We start from the raw sequence: 26,212 nt of genomic DNA, 5'->3' as shown, positions 1-26,212 counted from the left end.
AGGGCCAACAGGACAGTGTTTCCCGTTCCCTTTTCCGATACCGAGGCTGGTGTTGGAAGTTCTGTCAGTTTTATCCTTCCAAACTTCGCAGCAGTTTGATACAATTTCGTGTCTTGCTTTACCGTTTTAAAGACTATTGAAACGTTTATCACGTCTGTGTGTGTCTAGAGTATCTTTTAGGCCAGACCAGGAATGCATGGAATTCACCAGGCCAGAATTCACTTCCTGAAAGTACATTGGTGAAGCAAATTGAAGTTTGCAATCGACATTGATTTCAGCATCACCGTTACTGATACCAGATTTTAGAACTCGATATTATATTAATTGTTAATAATTTCCATCAGCTGCCAGAGCATTAACCTGGTCTGGATTAGTAATCCAGTGACATTTCCACAACAGCACCAACTCCACGTAGGGACCTATTGGAAACCACATTGAGCTTGTTATTTTTGGGCTGTTAAAAAGAACTTCTCTCAGTTTAAAAATCGTGATGTGACTGAGGGGGTGGTAAGTGGTCAGATTGTGATTATTCTGCTCTTAGCGGATGGGTCATATTTGAGTAATTTTCCACTTTGCCAGGGAGATGTCAGAGTTGGGGCTGGGATGAAACAGCTTCCGCAGGGACACGGGTTGTTGTGCAGCACAAGTCTTCAGACCTATTGCAGAAATGGGGTCAGGGCCCATTGCCTTTGTCGTATCGAGTGTGTTCTGCTGTTTTTCCTCAGGTCACGTGCAGCGAATCAAATTGACTGAAGACGGGCAGCTGTGAATCTGTGGGCATCATGGGGAGGGTGAGGTTGATCATCCACTCAACACGTCTGGCGGAGTATCTTGCCAAAACTACATCCTTATCTTTTACACTGATGTACCGGACTGTTCCATTATTTATTATTGGGATAATAATGGAGCGCTCTCCTCCATGAAATTGTTTATGGCTGGATGTGACAGTACTGTTTGTTAGTTGTGGGATCATTACTCCCTCTCTGTCAGATGTTAGTTCTGCTGTTTGGAATACAAGCAATCAATTATGATAGCTTTAACAGGTTGTCATCAGGTTTAGGTATAAACGATTGGGACACTGGCACATTCACCTATACATCACGGAACCATAGATTAACTTGGTTGTAATGGTAGACTGAGGGATTATCCCAGGAAAAACGTTACAGATTGTGCTTGAATTTAATTCTGCTTCTGCTGCTGCTGTGGTCGATAGAACCACATCAATGTCAGGAATTCTCTATTTAAGAAAGTTTGGAGAATTAATTCATTTAAAGTACTTGCAGATGAGTTTCGATTTGGAAATGAATTGAGTGCAATGAAGGACAAGTGATGAAGGAGGAGTGAAAGCGTCATCGACTCTTAGAATCATACTATCTGCAATCAGACTTTTGGCCCAATTCGTCCATGCTCATCTGGTTTCCGAGACTGAATGATTCCTATCTTTCTTCTTTTGTCACAGACCCCTCCAAACCTGTCATATTCATGTCCACATCCAATTGTCTTTCAAGTGTTGTAATTGTACTCCCCAGTGCCACTTCCACTGAGAGCTCGCTACACACACACACCACCCTCTGTGAGAAACAACTGTCCCTGAGATCTTTTTTAAATGTCTTTCTTTTCACCTTAAACCTATCCTCTCTGGTTCTGAACAAACCTATCCATGCCTGTCATGATGTAATGAATGTCACTTCTCAGCCTCCAACGCAAAAGCAACAAAATCCCAGCCTACCCTTATATCTCAAAATCTCCCATCTCCGTCACATATTTTAAATACTTTTGTTTCCTTCCCAGTTTATAACATCCTTCCAATACCGGGGCGACAAGAAATGCACTCAGTGATTCAAACGTGGCCTTACCACTCTCTTGTAGAGCCACAACATGATGTACCAATTCCTATAGTCAATATTCTGGTCGATGGAAGACAAATTGCCTAATGCCGTATTCTCTGCCCTGTCAATCTGCGACTCCACTTTCACGGAACTATGTACTTGGACCATGGATCTCTCTGTGTGACAACACTCCCCAGCGCTACCATTTTCTGAATAAATCCTACACTCGTTTGTCTAACAAAACGCAACATCTCATATGTATCTGCAAGAAGCTCCATCAGCCAATCCTCAGCCCACTTGTCAAGTAGATCAAGATATCTTTGTGCTCTCAGATAGCCGTCTTCATTGTCCATCATAACTCCAATTTTGGGGGTTTCATGTCCAAATTACTATCCACGGTTCCAATATTCTCATCCAAACCATTTACAAAAACAATGAACAACAACAGCCTGGTTGTTGTGGCACAACGCTGGGCACAGGCCTCCAATTAAAACAGCAAATCTTTCCCAGCACCGTCTGTCTCCTACAGTCAAGCCAGTTTTGCATCTAATTTGATAGCTCTCCCTGATCTCCTGTGATCTAATCTATTAACCAGGCTACCATGTGGAACCTTGTTGGGCCTCACTAAGGTCCACGTAGACAACGTATGCTGCTTTACCTTCATCTATCTTCCCGAGCAACTCTTCAAAAACTGCAATCTAGTTTGTGAGATATGGATTCCTAGACATAAAGCTGTGCTGAATATCCCTAATCAGTCCTTGCCTTTTCCAAATGCATGCAAATCCAGCCTCTCAGAATCTCCTACAAACACTTCTCCACCCTTGACATGAAACTCACTCGCCTGTTGTTCTCTGCGTTTTCTTTGCAGCCAAATTACAAATAATGTAACAACATTAGCTGTCTTCCTGTCCTGCAGGACCTCAACCGTGGCTGTCAATGATACACATAAGAAAGTCAAGAAAACTGCAGATTTCGTAAACCAGAAACGAAGACAGAAATGCGCTGGAAAAGCTCTGCAGGTCTGGCAGCATCTGTGCAGAGGAATCCGAGTTAATGTGTTACAAAACAGGGAACACACCCCACCACCACCACCACCATCCCGTGCTAATTTAAACTTGCAACACAGAAAAAATTTAACCCGTGCTGTAATTTGTAAAAATTCGGAAGGCCAACAACCATCCTAAAGGTCACTATTTAAAGTAAAAGTTAACAACTTTATTAAAAATGTCTAACAGAGCATACTTAACTAACAACTATTTGCAACTCCTTTCTCTGACCTGTCTTTTACTTTCTCTTCTACAATACTGGTCCGATCACCCCCCCACCCCCACCCCGCCGACACACACACACACCACACCCCCAATTAAGATATACCAAAGCATCCAAATTTCAGAACCAGCCAGCTGTCGAATATTCTCTTTGTATCTTCCTCTGTCTTCGTTTCTTCTCCTTAGAGTTTCTGTTTCACAGGTCAATGATGAATACAGGTACATTTCGGAGAGCTATTCACCTGGCAGTCTGCAGATGGTGGTGTCAGCTAAATGGTTGATTTTGTTTAAGTTTTATATGTTTGCTACGCATATGTTTATATTTTTCCATCTTTTAAACGTTATTGTCTGTAGGTAATGAAAGGGAGCATATATATAAGTTGTCCAAAACAATCCTGCTTTTAGGCATAATGTTATTAAGGACATATATGAGGTACAGAGAGAGATGGCTTGAAGATTTAGAAAAAAAAACATTATCCAGCAAATCAGTTAGATAGTTCGGTGACTGTCAGGAAAGATAAGAAGGTAGTTCAAATGTCTACCGTGGCTATTCCTCTCTCAAAATGCTGCTCAGCTTTTAGGATAGATGAAGGGGATTGTCTCTCTGAGGAAAATGGAAGAGCAATCAATTATTGGACAATTGGAATGATTCTTATTTCCAGCAGCGTTTGAGAAGAGTTAGTAGAATTATTGTTTCAGTGGACCTTTCTGTCAGTGGCATCAACATGAGATTGTGGGGCAGTGAGTGGTAATTGAGGATGGTTTGTTGCTTTCCCTGTACGAGGATTAAGAACGATTCGAAACATTTCAAGCACGTTGTTAAAGGTGAGATTGAAGAGCCAAACATTATTGTAGTTATTGGCAGGAATGACATTTTTTAGGGAAAGATTAAAACAATAGAGAGTGAACTTAAGAGGTGAGGTACAGTATTAAAAATCAAACCGTTAGAGCAATACGTTTTTGTTTACTAAAGGGTTAAAAAGGGAGAAGAGCTATTGTGTTATTGAAGGACTTAGATATTTGTGAAATTGGAATCTATTTTAGAATAGAAATGACCTGTTCAGAAAAGATTGGTCTAATCTAAACTGGAAAGCAACGAATATCTTAGCAGGGAGAATTGCTCATTCTATGTAGGGAAACTTTATATTCCAAGTAGCAGCACAAATGGCAGGATGGTTAGAGAAGTTTATGAATGTGAGGAGAGAAAGTCAATTAGAAAAGAAAAACGAGAGAGTCAAGAGTTTATAGTAATTCGGAAGCACTAAATTGCATGTATTTCAATGTCGGGGTCTTACAGGGAAGGCTGATGAACTCAAGGCATGTTTATGAACATGGGATTGGGACGTCATATGTATTACAGAAAATTGTTTGACAGATGTTCAAGTCGAGAGTGTAGGTCTGGGAAAGCACAGCAGGTCAGGCAGCATGTGAGGAGCAGGAAAGTCAACGTTTTGGGCAAAAGCCCCTCATCAGGAATGGGCTGATGATGGGCTTGTGCTTGAAACATCGATTTTCCTGCTCCTCGGATATTGCCTGACCTGCTGTGCTTTTCCACCACCACAATCTCGACTCTCATCTCCAGCATCTGCAGTCCTCACTTTCGCCTGGAAGATATTCAAGACTGCCAATTCAATGTTCCAGGTTTTAAGGGTCATAGAAAAAGATAGAGACAGACATGCGGAGGGCAGGGACGGGGAGGTCTCCCATTTCTGATTAAGGAATAAATTATTGCTGTAACTGGAGAAAATACTTCTGAAAACTTATCCAGATAAAATATGCATGTAGTATTAAAAATAAGAAAATAAAGTTGACTTTGAACAGATTGCACGAAATGCTCATTTATGACATATCGCCAAGTGAAAATATATTGGTCGAAATTAAAAATAAGAAAGGAAAGAACACGTTGATTGTATTGTACCATTTGCTCTCCAACAGTAAGAAATAAATTGAGAAACAAACATGTAGAGAGATCGAGGATATATATAAGCTTAATAAGGTTGTTATAATGGTGGATTTTAATTTTCTAAAAATTGTTTGGGACTACCACAGTGTTAACGGGTTGGATGGTGAAGAATTTGTCAAATGTGTTCACGAAAACTTTCTTCATCAATATGCGGACGATTCCAACAGAGAAGGAGCTAAACTAGTCCTTGTTTTATGCAATAGGCAGGGAAAGTGATTGAAGTCAACGTGAGGGAATATTTTGGGTATGTTGGGTATTTCATAATGGTTATGGAAAAGAATAAGCCTTTCATTATATATTTTTTCAATTGGAGTACCATAAATTTTAATGGAAATGGACACGGACTTACCAAGTTTAATTGGAGTAGACTGTTAGCAGGTAAAACGATGTCTGACAAGTGGGTGGCGTTCAACAGTGTGATGCCGGAAGTTGTGAGGCATATTGTTTCTGTTAGAGTGGAGGGTAATGCTGGTAATGTTAAGGAACAATGGACAGCTACAATTAATGAGCTATTATTCTAGAATCAACGAAAATCTTACTTTACATATCGGCAACATTATTCAATTTAATCTCTTAGTCAACATAAAGAGTATAGGGCATCATTTTGAGAGAAATCAGGAAAGCAGAAAGGAGATATGAGATAGTATAGGCAGATAAGTTGAAGGATAATCCAAAGATATTGTGCAACTATATCAACAGCAAGAGGGTAACCACAGAGAGGATAAAGCCTCCTAAAGATCATGAAAGATATCGATGTTTTTAATCCAGGGGACGGGTAATAAAATCATCCCATTCCTGATGCATCAGACAACAGCAAACGCACATTATCGTCTGCCCCTCACATTCATCCAGCTTGAACTCTATCTGCTATTTATCAGTCTATTGACCCATTTGGTCAAAATCCTTTTGTATTCTTAGAAAACCTTCTTCACTGTCCACTATGCCACCAGTTTTGGTATCATCTGCAAACTTGAACCATGCCTTCGACATTCTCACGCAAATCATTTACATAAACGACAAACAATGAAAACCCCAAACCAACCTCTGTGGAACATTGCTGGGCATAAGAATCCAGCCAAACAAAGCAACTGCCCACTGTTACTCTCTGTTTCCTGACATTGCAAAAATTGAAAATGCTGGAGAGAAAACCAGCAATTCCAGCAGTATCAGAAGAGAGAAAAATGGAATTAAGTCTTTTTGAGTCCAACATAACTTGTTCAGAACAGGTTCATATAAGACTCGATATCTTAACTCTGTTTCTCTGCCCAGATCCTGCATCTTCTGTTGCATTTCTCATCATTTTGCATTTGTATTTCAGATTTCCACGATCGCTCATATTTTGCTTTATCTTGATTGGTCTGGATGTTGGACCCGGTTAGACGTGGACAATATGCTCCATTCCTGTTCCCATTACTTGTGCCAGTGACAAATGTATTACACTATTGTCTATTTCTTCTTTAAAGTTCTGAAAATAAATGCGCAGATCTCATAAAAGTGATTTTGATTTAAAAGACCGTTGAGAGACAGCTACACCTGATGTAAAAATAGGAATAGTTTATTAATTATGACATCGTCTGTGTGTTTTATGTCTAAACTTGACTCTTCAGTCTCTGAAGGAGGGGGAGAGCATCCAGTTTCAACAATGACCCTGACTCAACTAACCCTCGAATTTATCTGTCCTGTGCAGGTGGACAGCTGGCCACATCCCCTTGATTACACGAGATTTTTTTTAAATGACTTGAAAACCTTTTCCCGAGGCATTATCTGTTAGATAAATCCAATGGACCCCAAAGAAGCATTTAATATTGAGACATGTTGGAACCTTGGGTCGTTTAAAACCTCTATGGAAACAATTCAAGGACTCCATAACCTTATAAAGAGACCGCCTGGGTGACAGCTCCCCTTGATATATAGTTGAATCGTCACTATCCAAAGATGGCTTTGGTTTTCAAAACTCCCCAAAATAGTGGTTCGTACATTAAAATGCACATGCATATTCATTTACTACAAACATGCAAATGTGCACAACTACATCTGGATTCAGTGTCTGGTACTTCCATCATTGAGTGCCTCCGTTTGCCACTCAAGTCTCAACAATGCATTGGTAATCATATTTTCAAGACCTGCCCCGTGCACAGTTTTCTAATTGAATGACAGTAACAACAAGCTCCAGCTTAACAGTCCAGCATTTTTGTCCTTAAATTTCTCTAAAAACCTCAATCGGGTATGCTCAGTGTTTCTGGTTGGCTCAGATACGTTGCTGGTAATATAACATGGTAGTGCCAGCACAAAGCTCACAGTCTCTTTCTCAACTGTTGAATACTTCTGACAATGAACGCTGAAATTCTTGGCGAATTACCAAATAGGTCTCTCTGTCTTGTCGTTATCTTCCTGCAAGAGCCCAGCACGGATACCCACATCACTCGCATTTAAATCCACCTTGAATGGTTTTACATAGTCAGGTGTGTCTGAACGTGGGGCAGTGGTTAACACATATTTCATGTTGTGAAATGCCTTTTGATAGTCCTCTGTCCACTGAAACTTCTTCCCTTTCTTTAACAATTCCGTGACTGGATCAGTCACACTGCGAAAATGAGGCACAAACATTCGATAATATCCACTCAGTCCCAGGAACTGATCCTTTTGTCGACAGTACGGGAAATTCCCCAATTACCTAAACACTTACATCTCATTTATCTATATCTAATAGCATGGCCCAGGATGGTGACTTTTGCTTTGGCAAATTCACTTTTCTCTATGTTACCACCAAGCCTGCCATCTGAAGTCAGTCGTATAAGTCTGATAAATGCTGTAAGTGTTCCTTCCATGAGTGACTAAAATACACCAGGTCATCAATGTACACCACAAGTTTGGATAATCTGAAAACTTATTGGTTAGTCCTTGAAATGTGGCCGTTCCGTTTTTCATACCAAATGTAAGTTGCTTGTCACACATTTTCAACACAGTCTTCCATTTGTGGAACTGTGTATACATCATCCTTTTTAAATGCATTGACCTTACGATAGTCCACACATAATCTAACTTTGGCACCATGACTATGGGTGAGTTCCAGTCACTCTAACACATGCTGATAATGTCACCTTAGAGTATGCATTCAACCACCTCCTGAACCTACACCAACTTTAGAGGATTGTGCCTCTAGGGAAGTTGCTTTATCATAACAGCATTTCCTTTAACTACATTATGCACAATTAGGTTAGTACTTCCAAGTTAATATCTGCATATCTCCCCATGACATAGAAATAACTCTTTCTGGTCATTTCAATTTTTCTCAGGAAGGTAACTCAATAATTTATCCCAGTTTTCGACAACTACCTAATTGTCCACTTTAATTTGAGGAATGCCTGATTCAGAATCCTCTGAAATTGGTTCTTCCTTCTGTGCCGGAATCATTAACACCGTGTCCACTTGCAATCCTTCTCTGTCAAAGTACATTTTGAGCCTATTCACATGACATACACTGTGAGATTTCTTTCTGTCTGGAGTCCTTATCAAGTAGTTAGCCCACACTCAATGTTCTTTGTATTTGATAAGTTCTACTAAACCGTGTTTTTCAAGGTTCACCTATCACTGGAAGTAACAGTAATACCTTATCCCCGATAGCATCCCCGATAGCATGCTGCAAGACTTTTAAATGCTGTCTAACCAACTCCCCAGCGGTATTAATCCTGGGTGACCTCGAGATCATAGCTCATGTCCCATTTGCATCACCTCCTTTCTGTCCCCCATTGGCAATACCATTTGACGAACCTCTGCTCAATTATCATCTCATTAAATGTGTGATCATCTCAATTTCCTCATTATGACATCATTTTTAAGGTAATAACACTCAGGAATACATTCAAAATTCCTAACGTATGCACTTTTTGATACAACTGCTTTAAAGTTTTATCTTTCCGCTGTAACTCAATTAGTTTAGCTGAGCTAAAATATTTGCATGATCACCTGTTTGCTCCTGCTTTGTCTCAACTACCTGATGGAACAAAGTCTCTCTTAATGCCACTTAAGCTTCCTCATGTTTACATTTTTGATCTCTCCTGTTTTAACTGGTGACATTGGGACCTTGTTACCCCACAATCAGGAAAGCTTCCACGATAAGACTCCTGCATTGCTTCAGTTGCCTGTGACTCCACTGGCTTTTCAACCAGAGCAGGCACCACTCCTACTGGTGAATCAGCTATATTTTTCACAAAGACAAATTGTATTGCTGGAGCTGAGAGTTTTACTTATTTTCCTACCCGAATTTCTCCACACCTTTCTGGGCACTGTATCGTCGCTTTACATAATTTTGCACTTTTTGTCTCTCGGTGAATTTCCTTTAGTAGTACCTTTTCTAGAAATAGTCCTTCTGGAGTACATATCTGCTTCTCCTTCAGCATCACAGTCTGAGAGGATCATGTGTCCCTTAATATTGCATCCTCGTTACCTGCCCTATGTAAATACACTTGCCCTTTGCAGTATATTTTCTAAGCAGATCTAGCACGTACTCCTCAACAAACTTCCAATCAGCTTGCACAGCGTTCTAGCTTCCACTGTGCTTTTTGCTACCACTCCATCAAAACTCCCAGGCTTATCCTCTTTTCGTATATCTTTGTATTTTTGGAACCCACCAACACAGTGATTTCATATGACATAATTTGCTGCAGTGAAAACACCAGAGTTTTTTTAACTTCTTTATCTCCTTCAAGTGTTTCCCTTTTACCCTGCAATAAGTTATCATTATGATCTTCATCAAGATATACCTTTCCCTTTCCACGTGAAAAATTGTCTTTGCCCCAGTTTCTATCCTTCACGCACTGAAATTGATTCTGAAAGCCAAACCAAGTTTTACAGTCATTAATCACTAGACGTACTCACATTCATAAGCAACTTCATGTACATGCCCAGCCGTTTTAACTCTCTGCTCTTCCAATTGAGTTTGTACTATGTCAGGCAGTGAAGTTTTGAACTCTTCCAAATTAATTGTCTCTCGAAGAGCATCATAAATTTGCTCTCTTTTTAAAGCTCTTATCCCATCTATCAAAATTACTTTTTCGATCCTTTCAAATTCAGCATCGGTTTGACCAGATTCGGCTTTAGATTCCTGAAATGTTGTCTGTCGGCTTCTTGCACAAACTCATGTGCACTTTTCCCCTCCTCATACTCCCCAGATCTCTCCTCTAATACTGTTGCGAATACCTCAATAGCTCTACCCACAAGTTCTGTTTGTATCAACACAACCCACATGCACACTGGCTACTGCAATTGTTTAGCTACTTTTTCAAATGAAATGAAAATGGTTTCCATGAATATACCGTGTATATCCTGTTTTTGTATCTCCTGCTCTGTCTCCAGTGGTGTTTTTTCGTGAATATACCTAAAACGTTTCTGACCAGGCTTTCGATCACCATGGGTTTGCTCATCCTCACTCTGTTACTCACTAAGCTTACCTTCAGCCTTCATCTCCATCCTTTTGAGCTGACTTTCAATTCTAAGTGTCCATCTAGGAAGCACAAATGCTCTCTCTTTGTCTTTCTCCCCTGCTAAAACTAATTGTTATTTTTTCTCTTTCCTCTGCTAACCCTATCCATTCTCTTTCTATCTCTTCTGATTTTAGTCATTACGCAAACTGATACTTTTGCGATTGAAGTTTAGCCATCTTTACAGATCTTGCTGGAGTTTCCAGCAAATTGGAATGATGAGCTCCTGCTGCAATCATCTAATCTTTCCTCACATTAGGAGGTAGCTTCAACTCCAGCTCGTCCACTAATTTTCACAACTTGGACTTCATGTGCATTTAGTAAAAATCCCAAAGTTAATTCTTCCACCCGCCAAAAAATACTTGATGACTGCAAGAGCCTTTGTTATCTAAAGCTCTGTTTACTCGACCAAATCAACACCCAAAGTAAGAATCACGAACACCTTCCACTCGCCGATTAAATCCCACAAATAGCCCTCAATCTTTTACGGTCCAGGCCCGGCCCCCCAATACATTTTAAGCAGGTAGCCCAGACAGTAACTTTGGTATTTTTTGACGGTTACTGTATCATGGATGTTCCCGAAGTGAATTAACTGGTCAAAATGCCGAGCTTTAAACTAACAGAATTTATTTACCAAATTACCGAATGAAACACAAAGAACCAAAAATAGAAAACCTGAATAACTTATCCTATCCAAATTCGATAGGGTATCCCGACTTAAGGATGCTGTTACAAATTCTTGCAAAATCCGAATAAACAAGGCCCACAGCACAAGGAGTAAATCTGACGAAAAAAAAATCTTACAGGTTATGAGGTCAGAAGAGCAGAAGACGGGGGAAAGCATTCAGTTTCAACAGTGACCCTGAGTCAAATAACCCCCAACCTGAACCAACCTGCCCAGCTAGAGAGCTGACCTCAGCCTCTTGATTATACAAGTCTTTTTTTAAGACTTGAACGCCTACTGCCAGAGGCATTACCTGCTCGGTATAAATAAAAGGCACCCAATGAACATTTCAAAATTCAGACATAATGGAATCATGGATCGTTTAGAATCTCTCTGGCAAAAATAAGATCAAGGAAAACATAACCTTGTAAAGGGACCGGCTTTGTGACAACATGCAACATTTAACTTTGGACTGAATTTTTAAAAAAAGTTAGTCTTACTTCATTGAAGCAAATAAAGTGTATTAAAATGTTTGTGAGTTTATATAAAACAATGATGAAGCACATTCTGTGTTGGATTTACTAAATTGCCTTATTAGATCAATGAGAGAAATGCCCAGACAGATGCACACTTCCTCTGTATGATCAGGGCAAATATGTCCACTGTAAATCTACTGGTTGGCACCTGTTCTAGTCAAGGAGGGATCAGCACGGTAACTACATCTAGATTGTGGTTTTTGAGTGTGATGGTGGTGGGAGTTTCAGGCTGTTACAACATTGCAAACCAACAACGCAGCAGATTCATCTTGCCTGCGATAATAAACCATCCATCATTTTCCCTCACAACTAACGTCACTAGAGCAATTGGTAATGGGAGATATGACCAATAACTAGCGATACCAACATTCAATGCAGGCCAGTTGTTATTGTGATCTGAAGGTACTATACGGAAATGAGTTAACTGGATCTGTTTGTTCAGTGACTGTAATTGATGACAGTCTCCATGGATCCTAAGTGTGTCACTGGATGGTTTCCCTCTTCTATTAGTAAGGGGCTTCTTCAATGCTTTGTCCCATTGTAGCAGCAGATGCATCACCTCCACATTATCAGGGATCAACAGCTGCAGAGCCAGGAAGAGGAGAGATAATCATCTGAGAATAGTCTGGAATGTTCCATTAATGGATCAGAATCTGAGAACAGTAGACTGGAATGCTGCAACGATAAACAGGAGTTTATCCCTTGGTCTTTTGCATCTTTGCTGGTATTGGCCGACATTGCCAGAGCGGATATACGGTGTACTGTTGATTATCCAGGCAGGTTACTATCCCTTTCTCGCTATTGTTGGTGTTCCTGGTAAGTCTCCCCATCTCTGTCCATTTATTAAGCCCATAAGCCATGGTGAAACTCATTGCTATTTCTGTTATCTATATTTAGCAAAGACGGAAACTATTGTCTTCAGATTCAAACGCAAATTCTATTCATTACCGACAAATTTCAGAATCACCCACACCTCCAGCCTCACAAACATCTCAGAACAAGACTGTTCACAATCACGAGGTACCTTTTTTCCCTGAATTCATTAATGTCGCGGTATTCTGTCCATCCCTAAATCTATCCACGACCAGCTCGATTCTACCCCCAGTCCCCACCTTGGGTCAATGCTGATGTTTAATAAACCATTATCTATGCCTTGGTAACATTCTGACTTCATGGTTCCAACTCTCCTGTAGGCACTCTTGCAGTTGCAACTATTTCGATAACAACCTTGTTCTTGGCTCTAATGTAACTCAATGACAAGGACACTGTGTCAGAGTATTGGTATTGCAAGAAATGTAATTCAGAGGCACAGGTTATTACACATAAAGGCACTGTTTCACATGCACCCATAGATGGGTGATTTGGGAATAAAAACGAGTTTCACTAATAACAACCATAACATCACCAGCATTTTATCAATAATTTTATCTATTTCACTGATGTTCTTTGGTAAAGAAATCTAGCATTACAACGTGGTCTGACTCAGACCCACAGCAATGTGCTGGACTCTATACTGCTTGAAAGAATGACCTCAAGTAAAAGACACTTGGCCTTGGGCAACAAATGCTTCCCTTGCCAGTGATGCAGACATCCCATGTAATAACAACATGAAAGGTTAAATAAAACAAAGAATGATGCTCGAGATCAGAAATAAAAATAACGCGAAATTGCCGGAGAAATGAGCAGCATTAGCAGCTTCGGGTAGAGAGAAAAACAGAATTGGCACTTCGAGTCCACTGACCATACATCAGAACTGAACGTCACTGTCAAATAGTGTAATTGATGTTGGTCACAGGGACGTCTGTTGTGAGGAGCGAAGGAGTGATTCGAATAGATGTAGAAAGAGAGAGATAGACAGAATGAAGCATACAACGGGATTGTTGATGATCAGCTGGAATGGAAATATAAACGAGATAAATCTTATTTATTTTTCTCCTGTTCCCATATTACTGAAAATCCTGTCCATTTAGGGTATACATCAATGTCCCTGTTTTAAGTGGGGCATGCCCCTTTGTCTCTCTTCATTGAGTGTGATCATCTTCCTTTATTCATTAATGGATGCCGAGACAGTATTTAATTCCCTTTCCTCATTGCCCTTGAGAAGGTGTTGTTGATCTGCCTTCCTGACCCACTGCAGTCCGTGGGCTGTAGGAAGTCAGTGCTTAGTTCCGTACGGTTTCATTTCTTTGAGAGGTTGTAGTGAGTGATATAACTGAGCGGCTGGCTTGGACATTTCAAAGGCAATTGAGTATCAAATGCATCGCTGGAGTCACGTTTATGCCCGACCAGCAGAAGGTGGTAAATTTTATTCCTTGGACGGCATTAGATTACCAGGTAGGATTTTCTGACGATTTACAATGGTTTTATAGCTGCATTTGATTTTATTAAATTCAAATTCCACCATTTGCCGTGGTGGGATTCGATTCCCCGTGGGGATCAGTACCTGGGTCACTGGATTAATAAACAAGAAATAATACCACAGAGACATTGCCTTCCCAGCATCTCCAAACTTCGGCACTAGCAATAGTGGTTTTGCTGTGGGCGTGGCTGTGCTTGAAGCACAAAAGTTCGCGAAGCTAAGGAATGATTTTGTAAAACACTCCATCCTTCGTAATTTTGTATTTATTAGAAGTTTAGAACATCAGAAGGGCCCATGGCGAAAATGAGCTGGGTGTCTTTGGTCATGAGTCACTAACAGAATTCATATCAAGCAGCAAGTAATCATCACAGTAAATTGGATACTGTCTTTCATTGCAAAATGATTCAAGTATAGGAGTGAAGAAAACTTCCTGCAGTGCTACAATGTTGTTCAGAAAGTACTTGGGGCAATGTGTACAGATTATCCCTCCTTTATAAGGAATGATCACCTTGCCACAGAGAGCCAGTGGAAAGGGATTCCGCCGGACTAATCCGAGTGGTGATGGTATCATGAGGAAACAGTGAAGGAAATAATCAGTATCAGTACAAAAATAAGATGATTGTATTACAACTTGAGGTTTTTGGACAAGCACTCATTATTTTCAAACCAGGACATTTCCCGTGTTATCTAAAACATGTGTTTTTTCTGCAATATTAGGCAATATATATAAATGCAGGGAAAAGTGCAGGGAAATGAGGATAGCATGGATGGACATTTTGGTCAGCATAGACAAGTTTGGGCTGAACGGCCTGTCTCCGTTCTGTAGGACTCTATGATAACATACTTACTTGAGTGTAGCCTCGTGTTAGCTGAGACAGAGTTTCAGGCTCTTGAATGAACTGTCACTGCCTCAGTGTGCAGCTGGTGTGTGACCCTGTACTGAGCGTCATGTTGTTCACAAATCTGTAAGCAGCCACACTCCGATAGAGTTCGCCATTCCCACCAGCCTCTGACCTCCATACAGAACACGAGCCTGTCTTCTCTGCGATGGGAGATGCCTCCTTGAGACTTGGCACAAACCATCCGTTGTCCCTCCTCACTGTCAGCAAACCACGGTATTGTTCATGTAACACGTGTGTGTACCATTAGCAATGGAGCCAGGAGGAACACCATGGAGCAGCCTTTCTATGCATTGTATGCTTCATTGATTTGTCATGTTGGAGCATCAATGACATCCAGCCTTGTGTTACAGTCTGGAGGGGCTGAATGGTCTCTTCTCTTCATGCATTAGTGTTTTGAGGGGCTGAATGTCTTCCTCCTGGTCCCACTAAAAAGGCTAAAGAACATTATTGGGCGACTCTCGGTTCCTGCTTACCAGCATGATATACTGACTAGACTCATGAACTTCCAGTGTAATAGTAGACAGGCAGGGGCATAGAAGCCAGCAAACACACAAAGCCAGGCAACATTGAGTTCTACAATTTCAAATCACCTCCCTTCCAATCCGCCAACTCCCTTCCCAGCCCCTCCTCCTCCCTTCCATTCTTCTGATCAACCCTTCTTCCATCTGCCAGCCGGAATCAGTCTTCCCATCGTCCAACCCAGTGGTACCCCTTTACCTGTGTTTACCTATTCCGATCTCACCAACTTGCCTCCTCCTCTCTCCCCCTACATATTTCTCTGTAGCTCCATCACCGCTAACCCCTGTCCTGAAGAAGGGTTATAACCAAGGCCTTGTCTTCTCCACCTCCTGATGCTGTCTGGCTTGTTGTAACCTTTAACCTCCTGCCTGTCTACTTTGGATTCCAACATTTGCAGATTTGTTTTCAAAATCTCTTCCTGTGTAGTCAGCCGGAGAAATGGAATGGGCTGTGTTTCTACTGATCCAATAGTTTTGATGGCCGAATGGTTTTCTCACATTCCTGTGAAACCAGCTTGAAATGCTACATGAACTTCTTTTATTTTATCATGAAAATGTGCAGGGTCTGATCGCACTGTTACATGAATGCTGCCGACACTTTAACAGCTGAAGCTTAAATGTTGTCTAGGTTTGGTACTTTAGCACCTGAGGAGATTACACATTGTTCTAAACATTGTGTGATCTTCACAGAACATCCCCATTTTGATTGTATGATGGAGGGAAAGACATTGATGAAGGAGCTGACGTTGTTTGTGCTGAGAAAGTTTCCCCGAGAATTCCCCACAGAGATATCCAGGCACTGAGAGGATTAATCTCCACCTGTCACATTGTATTCTGAATGACCCAACCAGTGGGGAGTTTACACCTGATTCCCATTAAGATAAATCTTGTTCAGGCGCCAGAACACCTTGATCATTCAAATTCTGCTGTGAGGTCAGGGCAAAGTCACTCTGACGCTGTGTTCATATCTTTTGTTCATGTCAATAGGTCAGGGTATATGTTTGGAGAGTGTTTCCTTCTCTGAGAGAGTAATGACTGTTGGGGCCTCTCTATCCCAGACAGCTACATCGATTCTCCTGCCCCTTCGCTGCTGCCTGACCTGCTGCGCTTTTCCAGCACCACGCGTTTCGATGTCTACCGGCCTGCCCTAGTCAACCTTTCTGGTCACGTTACCAAGGAACTTTAACAAATTCATCAGGCGTGAACTTCCACTCACAAAGCCATGCTTACTATTCCTAATCAATCCCTGTTTTCCAAATCCATGTACATATTATCCCTCAAAATATTCTCACATAATTTACCTACCACAGATGTTAAGCTAATCGGTCTATACTTCCCAGGCTTTAGTTTTCAGTCCTTCTTGAATAAGGGTGAACATTTGCTTTCCTCCAGTTTTCCAGAACCTCACCAATTGTAACTGATGCTCAAAATTATCAGCGAGGGTCCCCGCAAATTCTTCTCTAGCCCCTTGCAGCGTCCTTGGATATATCTGGTGAGGACAATGAGATTTATCCAACATCAAACATTCTAGTACCTTCAATACCTACTCTACTGTGACATGGACTGCCCCTAAGATATCACCACTAACTTCCCCAAATTCCCAAGTATTCATGTATTTCTCCACGGGAAACACAGAGTAGATTTTTTTTTTAGGACATTGTCCATCTCTTATGATTCCACACTTACATGTTCACATTGATATTTAAGGAGTCCTATTCTCTTTCTAGTTAATGTTTTTCCTTTAATATACTTAAACTACCTGTTTGGATTTATCCTGATTTTCTCAGCCAAGGTTACATCATGTCCCCTTTTCAGCCCTCCTGATTTCCTTCCTCAGTAAACCTCTGTATCCCTTTTATACCTCTAGAGATTCCCTTGATCCCAGGTGCCTGGACCTAAGCTAAGCCTCCACAATTTTTCTGGTCAAAGCCTCAATATCTCTTGTCTTACAGGATTCCTCATTCCTGTCAACGTTCCTTTCACCCTCACAGGAGTATGTAGATCTTGAACTCCAGCTGTCTCACTTTTAAAGGCCTCCTACTTGGCGAAGGTCCCTTTGCCTGCAAACAGACTACTCCAATTAACCCCTTCGAACTCCTGTCAAACTCAATCAAAATACACCATCCCCAATTTAGACCTTAAATTTGTGGACCATTTTTTCCCCCTCTCCATAACTATTTAAAATTAATAGAACTATAATCAACGGTCCCAGAGTGTACATCTACTGTAACATTAATCACCTGTTTTGCCACATTTCTTAGAGTAGGTCAAATTTTGCTCCTTCCCGAATAGAACCCTCAATATACTGCTTGAGGAAACTTTTCTGACGTACTTTATGGATTCCATCCCATCAATCACTTAACGCTCTGGCAGTCCCAGTCTGTTACAAATATTAAAACCTCTATTACAACAGCCCTATTTATTCCTGCAAGTCTCCCCAGCCTCTTCACACATTTTTGTTCCTCTAATTTCTGCTGACTATTTGGGGGCGTATAGTACAAGCCCAATAATGTCACCATCCACTTCATATTTCTTACCTCCACCCACAACCCTCACTGGTTGATCCTTTAGTTATTTCATCGCCAGTTAGTGCTGTGATACACGAATTTAATCAAAAGTGCATCTCCCCCTCCCCTCCTTCCACCACCTCTGACCCTCATAATGCACTTTATCCTTGTACATCAAGTTACCAGTCCTAACCATCCCTCAACCATGTTTTTTGTAATAGCTATACTATCCCAGCACCAATTACCTATCCACACCCTGAGCTCATCGGCTTTACCTGTCAGTCCTCTTGCATCAAAACAGATGCAATTTAATCCAACAGGCATTCCTTGCTCCCTATCATGTTCCAACCTGACCTGTCTCTTCACTTTGCTGTTTTTGATTAAAGTACCTACTTCTAGCCACGCACTTGCCTCCCTGCTGTTGAGGATAACTGCTCCCGCCAAGTTGGTTTGAAACCTCCCTTGGTTTAAGCACTAGCCCAAGCACAAGCAAATCTGTCTGTGAAGATATTGATCCACCTCCATTGTATGTGCAACACGTCCCTCTTGAACAGGTCAACACTGTCACAGAAACTATCCTAATGATCCAAAAATATGAATATCTCCCCCCGCACCAATTCTTTAGTCACGTATTTACCTGCCGTATACTCCTGTTCTTACCTTCACTAGCTCATGATACTGGAAGTAATCAGGAAACTAACATTGTAGAGGTCCTTTTTCTAAACTTTTCTCCTCACTCTCTGTAATCACTCTGTAGGACCTCATTCCTATACCTACCTGTGTCATTTGTGCCAACGTGCACAATGATTTCTAGCAACTCCCCCTCCCCCTTGAGAATGTTGTGCAGCCGCTTGGAGATACCCTGGACTCTGACACCTGCGAGGCAACCCAACGTCCTGGATTCCCATTTGAGGCCACAGAACCTCCGATCTGTCCCTTTAATAATTGACTCTTCTATCTCTAAGAATTCTTTTCTTTATCCTTTCCAGTTGTGCCCCAGAGCCAGACTTAATGCGACCAACCTGGCTACTGCTGCTTTCCCCTGAACTGTCATATCCTGACACCCATCTCCCCACCCCACAAAATCAATATCCAGAATGGTATACCTGTTTTCGACGGGAATGGCCACAGAATATCCTTGCACTCTCTTCCTACCCCCTTTGCCATTCCTGGCGGTCGCCCAGCTACTCTCTGCCTGGACACAACTAGAAGCAAGGAATGCCTGTTGGAATAAATTGTATTTAGTTAAATGCATCAGGGATGACAGGTAAGGCTGATGAACTCAGGGCCTGGGTGTTTCCATGGGACTGGGATATGACAGTCATTTCATAAACATAGCTAAGGGAGGGACTTGGGTGTGACCACCTCACTAAAGCTCTTATCTATGCAGTTCTCGGTATCTCGGATGATCTGGAGTGCATCCCGCTCCAGCTCCCGAATTCGGTCTCCCAAGAGCTGCAGCTGGGTGCACCTCCCACACACGTGTACTCATCAAAATGTTGAAATCTCCCTGAACTCCCCCATTCTGCGGGAGGAACATGTGACTGCCCTTTCTGCCATCTCGACTGCTGAAAGACGAGAGTTAAAAGGAGTATACCTGAGCTTAACTGCACCTTTTGCTGAGCTGCTGCTCACTGATATCGCTCAAATCAAAGCACAACGACCTACTCTGTTATTGACAGTATGTCTATGGACCGCTCCACATATAGTTTTGGCGAGGGAAGGAGGGAGACACTGTAGTGATGTAGTGTTAGGGCCTTAAGCACTCTTTGACACCAGGTACATAATGACCTTTTCGTCAGTGCAGATCACTGCTTAACCTTCGAAGGTGTCTTGCTGAGGTCTTCCTTCTTGTAGTGGTAACTGCTGATGCAAGTACTCCCCCGAAATCCAATCCGCTTTGTCGCAGTCCTCTGGTCTTTTCTGTCTAATAGCACTGCATTTCTGAATACCTTGAGTCTATTGATTGCATGCCAAACTGTGTCTCACTCTCCAGAGAGAGAGAGGTTGAAATTCCAATTAAAACAGGCTATTGGAAAAGAAAATTACCATTGGACATATGAGCAACAGTATGCCGATCCGCTCACTGATTCTGCTTTTCCTTTAAATTTACGCAAATTTATTCTGATAACCCTTAATAAGAATTTCATGCATTTTCCCCGTAACCCTTGTTTAAAAATCTGTCCATCTCAGCCTTGAAGATATTTAGTGATCCAGCCTCAACTGTCTTCACAATTTTCTACAATTGTTGCGCTCCCACTGATGTGAGACGTGGTGGTCTTTAAACCCATGGCTTTGTTTTTTCTACCATGGTGTGGAAGTTGAACCTACATTAAATGCTGTCCTATTCGATCGCATCACCTCTGTGGCCAGATTCAAAATCAAAAAAACACAAAGTTTAGGAGCCTGCAATCTCTTCCCTCATCTTCCACATCAGCCTACTGTACAGTTCATCCGGATCTACGGATTTGCCCACTTTTTATCCTGCATAAACTTGGAATTCTTCCTCAGCTTGTGTGCCAATTTGCTTATAGCACTTTATTTGGGATTGACAGTGAATTAAAGAACTGCTTCTACAAAGAGAAGACCTATATGTAGTATGTGTTTAAAATATTCTCTGGCTCTGTGCACAGGCTGCTTCCTCGGGCTCTAATACTCCCTGTTCTTTCTCTTGTTAACTTCTTGCCTGTAATGAACAGATAAAATGTCTTAGGAGTATTGAAGCTCTTGCCCGCTAATGCTTTTGTTAACCATTATTTTGTTCTCCTACGAACTTTCTTGAGTTTAGCCCGACACGTTCACTGTTCTTCTGGCATCCATTTTTGTATCTGCTACGTATTGATATGAGAATTTCTCTGGAATAAATGTCAAGACATGTTTCCCCTCTTAAAAAACATTTACTGTCCTAATGAATGGTTGGAGTTGAAATGCCTGAATACAATGATTCTATTATTGGATTTACAAAACTCAATGAATTGGTTACATGTCTGCTCCTGTACACTTGGGGTAGGGGCAGCAGTATAGCTCTGTAACAGCCTTGAGGGATGAATTGAGGAATTACACATGGCTTCGGGCAGCAGTTGGCCATTTGGCTGTACCATTCAGAATGCTCATGGCTAATCCGCGTTTGTCTGCCCATCCGTCACCTTCTGTTCCCAATAAACATTGACTCGCCTGTCCAGCAAAGACCAGTCAAGCTCAGACTTATGCACTTAATGGTAAGGTCCTAGGGAGTGTTGCTAAGCAAAGAGACTTGGATTAGAGCTTCATAGTTCTTTGAAAGGGCAGTCGCAGGTATATAGGATAGTAAAGAAGGCGTTTGGTATGCTTTTCTTTATTGGTCAGAGCATTGAGAACAGGAATAGGGAGGTCATGGTGTGGCTGTACAGGACATTGGTTAGGCCACTCTTGGAATATTGCGTGCAATTCTAGTCTCTTACCTATTAGAAAGATGTTGTGAGGCTTGAAACGGTTCAGAATAGATTCACAAAGATGTTGCCAGGGTTGCAAGATTTGAGCTACAGAGAGTCGCTGAACAGTCTGGGGCTGTTTTCCCAGGACCTTCGGAGGCTGAGGGATGACCTTTTAGAGGTTTACGAAATTAAGAGTGGCATGGATAGGGTAAATAGGAAAAGTCTTTTCCCTGGTGTCGGGGAGTCCTGAACAAGAAGGCATAGTTTTAGGGTGAGAGAGGAAAGATATAAAAGAGACTTAAGGGGCAACGTTTTCACGCAGAAGGCGGTACTTGTATGGAATGAGCTGTCAGAGGATGTGGTGGCGGCTGGTACAATTGCAACATTTAAGAGGCATTTGGATGGGTAGATGAATAGGAAGGGTTTGGCCGGATATGACTGGGTGTTGACAGGTGGGATTAGATTGGGTTGGGATACTAGTCGGCATGGACGAGTTGGACCGAAAGGTCTGCTTCCATGCTGAACATCTCTATGACTCTATGACTCTATAAACGAGTCTTTACTGCTCTCTGAGGATGAGGACACCACAGGTAGCACAACACCAAAGTAAATGGGACGTCCTTATTTCTTTGTGGGACCTGTTATTTTAGAACTGAACATCAAATCACCACTCTTTTCAGAAATAAGGAAAGAATAATTAGGAATAAACTTAAAATATTCCGGACACCAAACCTGTCCTCCATTGCCACTGACCCTTTCCAATCGAATCTGTATCAAACCCAGCCTCTGCTGCTGTCACAGGAAGACAATACACCACATGAGAATGAAAAAGGTAGCAGAATGAGGACATCGAGTCTGATATGCTATTAAATCATTTCTTATATGTTCCTCAACGTCATTATCCTGCCTTTCCCCGAGAATCCTTGATCCCCTTCTAAACCAAAAACTTATCTATCTGTGTTTGAATGACACTCGTGTCTGTGTGTGTACATGTGTGTGGTGGGCGCGCGCATGTGTTTGTGTCCATCTGCTTGTCATCTGTGTATTTGCGTGCCTATGTCTGTCTTTCTGTATATCAGCCTGTGTGTTGTATTTGCGTTTGTGTCTATTTGTGTGTGACTCTATATGTCTGTGTGTATTTTTATGTGTGTACCTGCCTATCCTCTTGTAAGTATTGTGTTCGTTCGTATGTTGGGGTGATTACCAATAATTCTGAGTATTTCTGTGTCTGCATCTCTGTATAGTGAGGTACCTGTATTTTTTTTTGGAGGGGGGAGTGAAAGGACTGTCGTTCCAAATGCCAGTGTGTTTAAAGTGAGAATTGTCTTTCACTGAGCACTGCTCCTTAATGTGTCAGTGGGACGAGATGTTTCAGAAACTCCACACGAGATAGCCCAGTCCACTCCATCTTGCACTAGTATCTTCCCCACATGGCGGGGTTAGGCGGGTGAGGGAATGGATATTCGGAACTCCAACACCCGGCTTGCCCATTTCTGTGCTATTCCATGCTGTTTTTACAATGTGAGAAAGGGAAGGAGGGAGTGAGGGCAGGAGTCGGTGGCCCCGCTTGTTAATGCTGGTGTAGGTGGGGAGTATTGTGAGGTGTCCGGAATGAGTCAGTCGACAGTTTTGAATCCATATAGTATTATTAGTGTGGGGTGTATTGCGTAGCTGATAGAGAAAGTGTGGGAAGGAAGTTGCTGAATTAAATAATGAGAGTGTCAGTGCCTGAGCCGTATTTGGAGATAGAGTATGAGGATTGTCCAAGGGTTGGTGCTATAACAGATATACAGTGAGTGTGAGGTAGCAGAGAGACAATGGTGACCTTTGTCCTGACAGAGTGGGGAATATATTGATACTTGCCCTGTATTGCTGGGCATTTATTCAGATCACATCAGTGTCGAGGTGAGCCTCCCCGAATGTCTTGTTCAAGTCTATCACTAATAATGACACAGAGATGTCCCTCAGACTCCACAGCATCAGTTTAGGCAGTGCTAACAAATAGCAAGGAGAAGCAAATATTGCTGTTATATATCAAAAACAAAATGGTTGCAGAAAATCTGAGCATCATATGCTGGAAATTAAATATGCAAGTATCATGGATACTGCAGTCTTACTGGTTAGTCTCAAGTTGCATCTAAACTGCATTAACTAAGTGACTGCAATCGCTGTGAAAAATAAATTCTGTAAAGTGTATATGAGGTGGGTTGAAGAGTATGTTGTGAAGTAAACTAGAGAGTAGGCTATTTTGGATTTGGTGTTGTGTGATCAGAAGGATGAATTCATAACCTTGCTCTAAAAACAGCTTTTTGAGGAATAGTGACATTAATAAGGTGAATTTTACACAGTGTCTGCATTCTACATAGAATGCTTGAACATTCTGGTCAAACATCATGGTAGCCTGGAGGGTCACTCTCACTCCAGTGAATTGGGAAAGTACAATATAACATTCAGTGGGACACAAGCAATAGTTGTTAGAGTCACAGATTCTGACAGCACGGAGACAGGCCCTTCAGCCCAAACTGGTCCATCCGAACAAAATGTCCATCCATGATAACCCCATTTCTCTGCTGTTGTCCTGTATCTTTCTAATACTTTCCTGTCCTTGCATTTGTCCAAATGCCTTTTAAATGTTGGGAATGTTCCCACCTCAACCTCTTCCGCTGGCACTTCATTCCATATGCGTACCAGCCCCTGTGTGTAAAGCAGTTGCTCCTCAGGTTCCCTTTTGTTGTTTCCCCTCTGACCTTTAACTGATTCCCTCGAGTCCGTGATTTCCCAAGCTTGGGGAAAAATAAACTGAGTGCATTCACTCTGTCCATCCCTCCAATGATCTTATACACTTCTATCAGATCCCCCCTCAGACTCATACATCTTAAATAAAAACTCCAAGCTTCCCCAACCTCTCACTACAACGCAGACCGTTGGGTCCTTTGCTACATCCTTGTAAATTTCTTCTGCACTCTTTCCAGTTTAATAACATCCTTCTTATAGCACAGTGATCAAAAGTGAACATTACACTACCAGTATGGCCTCACCATCATCCTGTGTAACTGCAAAGTAACTCCCTAATTTCGATACTCAGTAATATACATTGATGAAGGCCAGTGTGCCAAAAGCTTTCTTTGCTGCCATGTATTCCTCTGAATCAAATTTCAGAGTACCATGCACCTGAAATCAAAGGTCCCTCTATTCCACTACACTCCTTAGGAACCAACCATTCACCATGAACTTCCAACCTTGATTTGATTTTCTAAAATGCAAGAACTTACACTGATCAGTATTAAAATCCATTTGCCATTTCTCAGCCACTTCTCCAGCTGATCAAGATACTGCTGTATTTTCTCATATTTCTGATAACCTTCCTCACTTTCCATGATGCTGCTTATTTTCGTATCATCTTCAAACTTACAAATCATTCCGATACATTCTCATCTAAATCATAGATATATGTAATATGTAGTGATCCCAGAACCAACTCGTGAGGCATTCCACTTGTCACAGGCCTCCAGTCTGACAAGCATCCTTCCACTTTTACCCTCTGCTTCCTACCCTGAAGACAATTTCATTCGATCTAACCTTCCAGAGCAGCGTACCACTTGGAACATCACTGAAGGACTTAGTGGAATCCATATAGCCTACGTATACCACTCTGCCCTTCTCAACGTTGCTGGTCACATCATCAAAGAATTCGAACAAATTTGTGAGCCATGATTTCCCATGCACAAAGCCGTGCTGAGTTTGATGATGGGCCTTTGCCTGAAACATTGATTTTCCTGTTCCTAGGATGCTGCTTGACCTGCTGTGCTTTTCTAGCACCACGCTAATCTTACACCGAATAACACCCTGTCTTTCCAAATGCATGAATATGTTATCTCTCAGAACCTTTTCCAGTAAGATACCTACTATTAATTTTAGGTTTACTGATCGATAGTTCCCAGGTTTTTCTTTGTAGCCCTTCTTGAGTAAGGGCACAGTATTAGCTACCCTCCAGTCCTCCGGGACCTCACCCATTGGTCAGAAATGATGCAAAAGTATCAGCCAGGGCTCCCACAATTCCTTCTCTGTCCTCCTGCAGTGTTCCTGAATATATCCGATCAGACCAGGAGATTAATAGAAATATAAATTCTGAAAAAAGCGTCTATTTATTTCAGGTACAAACACCAAAGTAAGGGAAAGTGACACAATGGTGTTTAACGTAACAAATTCGAAAATGTATTAATCATAGGAAGTGGCTTCAGAAGAATTTCAGTCATTGTGGAAACCTGAGAATTTTCAGAAATTCATGATCCAGAAACAAGGGCCATGAAACTGATAAGGAAATCAGAAAGAGACCATGAATGCTAACAAACAGGAACAAAAACACGGCATAAACCTACAATCTGTATTTCAAAGGAAACAGAATAAAAGCAAGGTCAAATATGGAAATTTGTAATCGGGAGAGGAGAGTTTATTGTGAAGAACAGGGAAATGGTCAAGAAAATAATCAGTTACTATGCATCTGTCTTCATGGAGTAAGATCCACAAAATCACCCAGTAATACCAAGTGATCATATATGGCTTGCGCAACTAAAGACATAAAGTCAATTTGTATCAGTAACAAGGTAGTATTTGAAAAAGTAACTGGATTGAGCATGGCTAAGTCTGACAAACCTGATGTTCTTCATATGAAAATGTCAGACATAAATCAGCAATAGAAATATTAATTGTACCGTCGATGACTGTGTTTCATTTTCCTGTGCATTCTGCAGAGGCTGGAAGCCATTGTGGATA

Source organism: Chiloscyllium punctatum, chromosome 17 (assembly GCF_047496795.1).
Source record: "Chiloscyllium punctatum isolate Juve2018m chromosome 17, sChiPun1.3, whole genome shotgun sequence".
In the NCBI taxonomy this organism is placed as follows: domain Eukaryota; kingdom Metazoa; phylum Chordata; class Chondrichthyes; order Orectolobiformes; family Hemiscylliidae; genus Chiloscyllium; species Chiloscyllium punctatum.
This window is presented reverse-complemented; position numbering follows the sequence as displayed.